Source organism: Tenrec ecaudatus, chromosome 7 (assembly GCF_050624435.1).
Source record: "Tenrec ecaudatus isolate mTenEca1 chromosome 7, mTenEca1.hap1, whole genome shotgun sequence".
Lineage (NCBI taxonomy): Eukaryota > Metazoa > Chordata > Mammalia > Afrosoricida > Tenrecidae > Tenrec > Tenrec ecaudatus.
In genome coordinates this window covers 130,642,465-130,647,635 of record NC_134536.1, presented here as the reverse complement: position 1 = coordinate 130,647,635, position 5,171 = coordinate 130,642,465, and the positions used below count along the sequence as shown (strand labels likewise).

At 49.3% G+C, this 5,171-nt stretch overlaps 1 pseudogene; it reads right to left on the bottom strand.

Annotated features, from left to right (window-relative positions):
• Positions 1-420: 420 nt before the first annotated feature.
• On the bottom strand, positions 421-4,670 carry LOC142452509 (diphosphoinositol polyphosphate phosphohydrolase 1 pseudogene; annotated as a pseudogene).
• Positions 4,671-5,171: the final 501 nt, after the last annotated feature.

Sequence of the window (5,171 nt, the reverse complement as noted above, 5' to 3'; positions counted from 1 at the left end):
TATGCTGTCTGATATCTCCCTTCACCCATCTAGGACAGATTCTTAAAAAGGTTTATCTCACATTGGTATCTTTTAATAATAATAATTAAAAATCAAAGAAAAATGTCTGGCCAGGTCTGGAACGAGACAAACAAAAACTGCTTCAGAATCCAAGGCAGAGGGAAGGCTGCTTGCCTCTCTCCAGAGAATAGTAAGGATATTTAAAGGAGGGACCGGTCATACATCAAAAGAACTTTACAAATTACACCCCACACCCCCTAATAAAAAGAGACAAAAAAGCCCACCACTTAACATCAGACAGCAGCATGATCAGCACCCCTACTGGAGGCCTGGGAGGAGAGGTGGGAAGATCAAGGACGGAGGGCAGCTCTGAGTCTCAGGCCGGTGTCCCGTCTCCACTCTCTGACTGGAAGTCTTCGGTCATCTGATGCCGGGCATGGAGCTCTGGGCAGAAACCAAGTACACAGTGGCCACCCCCAGGGTGCCGGTGTTGGCCGAGTGGAAGGTTTCAAAATAGGACACCTGAACCGACTGGTTTGAGGGCCATCAGCCCTCTGATGGCATCTTCCATTTTCAACCATCCCCTCTTCCGTCCAATGCTGACACAGTCTTCCCGGTCTTCCGGCACTTCTGTGACAGTGAGCACGTAGCCATCCATTCTGTGCTTCCTCTCATGGTTCTCATAAACTCCGACTACTGTCCCTTTTACTCCAGCCTCCGCACAGGCTACACGGACTGCCGCCACACTTGGCTCCTCCGTGGGCGCCAGGCCTCCTCCAGGGACAACCCAGTGGTCTGGCTGGCCACTGCTGAAGCTCACGGGTCACACCCCCTCCTCGCCCCTGCACGCAGCCCCCTCGCTTCTTGTAGCTGTCACCATCATAGATGTGGGTCTGGTTTGACTTGAGCTTCTTCAGCCTCCGGGCCCAGATGGGAGGGTGGTGTGTTTAGCTGGAGTCGAGGGATGGGCAACTTGCTCCAGGTGGCCTCATGCATGTCCACAGATTGGCCAAGAGAAGCAGGGACAGGGAGCTGCTTCTCCTTTACAGTGCTCTGCCACTGACCCGCTGTGGCCACCTCATCCCCGGCCCAAATGGCCGCTGCCCCCTCTGCTACTGCTACCACCAATGACGACCACACAGCCATCTTGGGCGCACTGCCCATCTGGTGATATTTAAAGCAAATGGAAATTGAACTACTTTATGGCCTGGCTATCCCTCTCCTGGGCACATACTCAGAAGAGGTAAGAAATAGACCATGACCTCCGATGTTTATTATGGCATAATTCACAATCACAAAGACTTGGAAACAACCTAAATGTCTGTCGATAGGTCAGTGGATTAGAAAACTCTGGCACATACACACAGTGGAGTCCTACACATCACTAAAAAGCACTGATAATCCCAAGAAGCACATCATCTCATGGGAAGAGTTGGAGGAAATTATGCTAAGCGAAGTTAGCCAATCACAAAAGGACAAGTCCAACATGAGTCCCCCGCGGTATGTATAATCAGCACAGTAGGTACAGAAGAAGAATATCTCACACTATACGGGTAAGGTACAGGCAGCTGGGGACAGGCCAAACCCAAGGGTGTACATATCATTTCAACACAAAGAGGGGGGCAGGGGGAAGGACAAAATCTGAAAGGGGAGAGACAATGGCACTGGGGGAGCAGGGTGCTAATCTACCCAAGGGGAGAGTATTGATTATATCTCCACAAAATTGAGTGTGTGCATGTAGACTCTACCATGGTGCACCAAATCTTGAGGGCAACTTAACCACATGGAGCAACTCATGAACAGAGTGGGCCACAGGACTGGCCTCAATCAGAGCCAAACTGACCCCCTCCCTAGAAATATGTGCTACAGAGAAAAACACTAAACCTACAGATCGGGGAGAAGGCCAGTAAGCCACGCCCACATTGAAGCAAACCGAGAAGGAAAAAGAGAGAGTAAGGGTCTAGGCCCCATATCGGCACACCAAACCCCGAGGAGGACAACCCTGGACAGAGCTGCTAAGGTACAGAGTGGACTGTAGGGCTGACAACAGCCGAGACACAATGTCCCCTTGCTGAAGAATACATCAACAAAGGACAATACTGGGGACACACCGTGGGGAGTGAGTCCAGCCTGAACCCCCCACAGCTGGGCAAACCAAGAAGGGAACATAACAGATCAGCAACAGGAGCAAAGCAAAGCCACAAAGACTCGGAGGAGCCTCTAAAATAGACTTTAGGTTAGGAAGGGCAGTTCCTGGAGTCCTCCAGGACCAGTGGGGAGACAGTCATAAAGGTCAGCAGACAGACCTAGAATTATGTATGCTTTTTGCTGGGTGTGTGTGGGTAAAAATTTTTTAACTTTTATTCAATCTTTTGGTTTTTTTTCTTCATTATTATTGTTCTGCCTACCTACATATGACAGGCACGGGAAGCAAGCTGGAGGAGAAAACAACCAGACAGATGTTCCCAGAGAGACTTGTGGGGAGGAGGTGGAGACAAGGAGCAGTCAGCAAACAACGTCACGGGCAGGGGAACAACTAGGGAATTAAAATCAACAAAGAGGAGGACATGGAGATCCTGGGGGTGTTGGAAAAAAGGCAATCCAGCTGAGAGGAATTACTAAGAGGCAGAAGAAGGGTGAGCATGATGGTGGGGCAGGAGGAAGGTAAAAGGAAACAGATGAAAGACCTAGGAAGCAAAGCGATGGACAGAAATATAAACATAGGTGTGTCCATATGTAAATACATTAATTCATAAAATAGAGGTATTGGCATATGTTCCTATATTTATATGGCAATACATTGAGGTAGCAGACAGATTTGGGGCCTCTGCTCAAGCCCTGCCTCAACGCAAGACACTTTGTTCTAACAACCTGTCAACCTGCACAATCGCTGGAAACAAAATGAGTGTACAAGCAAATGTTGTGAAGAAAGCTGATGGTGCCCAGTTATCAAACAATATAGTGCCTGAGGTCTTAAAAGCTTGAAGTTAAATAAGCAGCAGCCATCTAGCAGAGAAGCAACAAGCCCACATGGAAGAAGCACACCAGCCTGTGTGGTCATGAGGTGTCGACAGGATCAGGTAACAGGCATCAGAAGACCCAAAACAAACAAACAAAACATATTGTTGAGAATGAGGGAGGTCAGAGTATAGACCCCAAACCCATCCATAGACAATGGAATATCCCCTCACAGAAGGGTCACAAGGAAGGGATGGGTCAACCAGAGTGCAGTACAGCCCTGATGAAACACAATATTCCTCTGATTCCGTAAGACTTCCTCACCCCCCACTATCATGACTCCAGTCCTGCCTTTCAGTTCTGGCTAGACTGGAGCCAGAAAATAAAAATAAAAGTTCAGGACACATGGAAGCCAGGTCAGATAAACCCTCAGGAACAGAAATTGGAGTAGGATACCAGGAGGTTAAAGGGAAGGTGGGGAGAGGAGGGCAGGAAGGGGGAACAGATCACAATAATGAACATATTACCACACACACTCTCCCCCAGGGGAGTGAACAACATAAACTGTGGGGGGACGGAGACATCAGTAAGTGTAAGATATGAAAATAATGATAACTTATCATTTATCAAGGGGTCACAAGGGCAGGAGGGGGGAGGGAGGGGAAAAAAGAGGAGCTGATACCAAGGGTTCAAATCGAAAGTAAATGTTGAGAAAATAATTATGGCAACATATGTACAAATATGCTTGATATAATTGATGTTATAAGAGCCCCTAATAAAATAATATTTTAAAAATAATAATAAAATACAGTATCAGAGAGATAATCAAAGGGGGAAATATATATATGTGTGTGTGTATATATATATTTATATATATATTTAGAAAGCTAAACTCATGATGAAAACCACCACCTCCCCCTCCACCATTTCCCACTGAACAAAGCCCAGCTCAGGGTGACCCCTGTAGAGTGTAATGCACTCCATGGGGTCTTGAAGGTTCTGGACTTACAGAGGTAGATTGCCAGGCCTTTCTTCTGAGTCACCCCTCAGTAGGGTTGAACTGCCAACTCCAGGGGCTCATAGAGCATCGTCTAACTGATGGCGCCAGCCAAGGACTCAGAATACATGTTGGACTTGCCTTTTCCAGATAGGAGGGGTTCTTTTGGTTTCTGGAGATGCCTTTGACCTGGGGGGTGGCAGATTTGGCACGTGACATCAGGGCAGGCCTTGAGGAGACCCGAACATGTGTCCTGTGGAGTGGAAATGCCCGGCAGGGCCAGAGCTCTGCACCAAGAGAGAGAAGCCAGCAGCCATCTGCTGGAGCCCCCAAGGAGGTGGGGGCTGAAGGGGGACAGTTAGTGGACAGAGAGGTCTAGGCATGAGGTGTTGCAGCCTGAGTTGAGAGGATGTAAAGGTGGTGGTGGTGGCTTGGGTGATTTCTGAGAAAAAAAGCAGCAGGCGGAGGTTTAGGAGGAGGAGTCTAAGACTGTGGGAAGAGGCTGAACCTGCTTTGGGCCCCACAGACTGCGAGTGCCGGATGTACCAAAGGGAATGAGGGCCGGAGACAACACTTGGGGACTGTAAGCTGGGAGGCCCGTGACTCACCACAGCGGGGGGTTCAGGTGCTGGAAGCCATCCACAGGCTTAGGAATCGCTTTCTCCTCGGAGAAGACCATAGAGGTTCTTAAAGGAGGCTGAACAGGTGGTGTCATGATTACGGGCTGGGCTGAGAACCGCCAGGTTTGAAGTTCGAAACCGCTCCGTGGGAGAAAGATGGGGAGAAAGGAGTGGAGACCCTCAAAGCTCTGACATCCTGAGATGCCCAGAACCCAAGCCAGGGTCAAGAGCCCCAAAGGGAGGTACAGAGACAGCTCCAAATGGATGGGGGGAAGGGCACTGTGTAGCTAGTCCACAGCCCGAGAAACTGAGCTCTCCTCCAGCCCTGAGCCCATGCTGAGAAAGAAAGTGTTCGAGGTGGAATTGTGTGCAGGTCCTGACCTCTCTACCTGAGAAGGAGACCCTGTTTAGAAATGAGCATTCTTTTGTAGTGATAAGGAAGCCAGAGTAGGATGGGCCCTACACCTAATCCCTTCTCAGTCTCCTAAGGAGGGTGGGCACAGGGGGTCTCAGGCCCACTATGCCACAGGGCTCCTGACTACTAAGACAGGCAGGGGAAATGGCCCCTGAGGACACTATGTCCTTGGCTCTTTGAG